General features: G+C 45.4%; 1 non-coding gene across 1 annotated transcript; it reads left to right on the top strand.

Moving 5' to 3' along the window:
• The first annotated feature begins 254 nt into the window (after positions 1–254).
• trnal-uag (transfer RNA leucine (anticodon UAG)) lies at positions 255–338 on the top strand. Its single transcript has one exon. It is a non-coding gene; the product is annotated as a tRNA-Leu (tRNA).
• Positions 339–826: the final 488 nt, after the last annotated feature.

Here is an 826-nt window from a genome sequence, read left to right as displayed (position 1 = left end):
TGCATCAGAAATGTGTTCAGTGCACAACCGAATTTAGAGAGGAACAAAACCCCGTCTTTCAATCCAAAGTGACACGGACAACCTGAGAGTGCCGATACATTTTTGCTGATTCTCTCTCTTCCCTCTCGCTCACTGTCTCTCTTTCACTGTCCCTTCTCGCAGTGTTCATTTTGTTTTCGAAGTAAGTTTCCATGCAGTAAGCGGAAAGTGCAGACTCGAACGCAATGAATTGGAGATCATATGTTAAGCTGATTGGTGGTGTGTGGCCGAGTGGTCTAAGGCGCTGGATTTAGGCTCCAGTCCCTGTGGGGACGTGGGTTCGAATCCCACCACTGCCAAGCTTCCAATTTCCTCCTGTGCTTTTCGACAAGCTGCTCGCTAGGCGGACAGTCACAGCCAACTTTCTCCAATCTGACCTTGGAATCGAAAGCCCCCGTCTCCTTGATCTTTCCAGTAAACCTGTTCTACTTCCAACTCAGCACACATGCTGCCACTGAATTTCATTCAGTTTGTCAAGTGGAGCCCCGTTAATGTGCTGGACGTCTTTTCTCCGATCTTGCTACTGCTCTCGGTGCAGCATATTATCCACATTCCCAACATATTGAATGACGCTCGCTTACTTAAAACCAGTCGATAATTTCATTCATAAACTTAGCTAATGAGACTGGGTGATGAGGTCAATTTATCTGCCCTCCATCACTGAACCCTCTTTAAGACATTCAAGAGAAATGTCATTAAAGTTTCTCAACTTTGCTGCATTTAGCTCTGCATTGAACGGAGATATTTCCCCTTTTAATTAACCCTTTGTTCCCTTCTCATATTTCCG

Source organism: Pristis pectinata, chromosome 22 (assembly GCF_009764475.1).
Source record: "Pristis pectinata isolate sPriPec2 chromosome 22, sPriPec2.1.pri, whole genome shotgun sequence".
Taxonomy (NCBI): domain Eukaryota; kingdom Metazoa; phylum Chordata; class Chondrichthyes; order Rhinopristiformes; family Pristidae; genus Pristis; species Pristis pectinata.
Note: the sequence above shows the minus strand (reverse complement) of the source record. Positions and strands in the feature narration are given on the sequence as shown.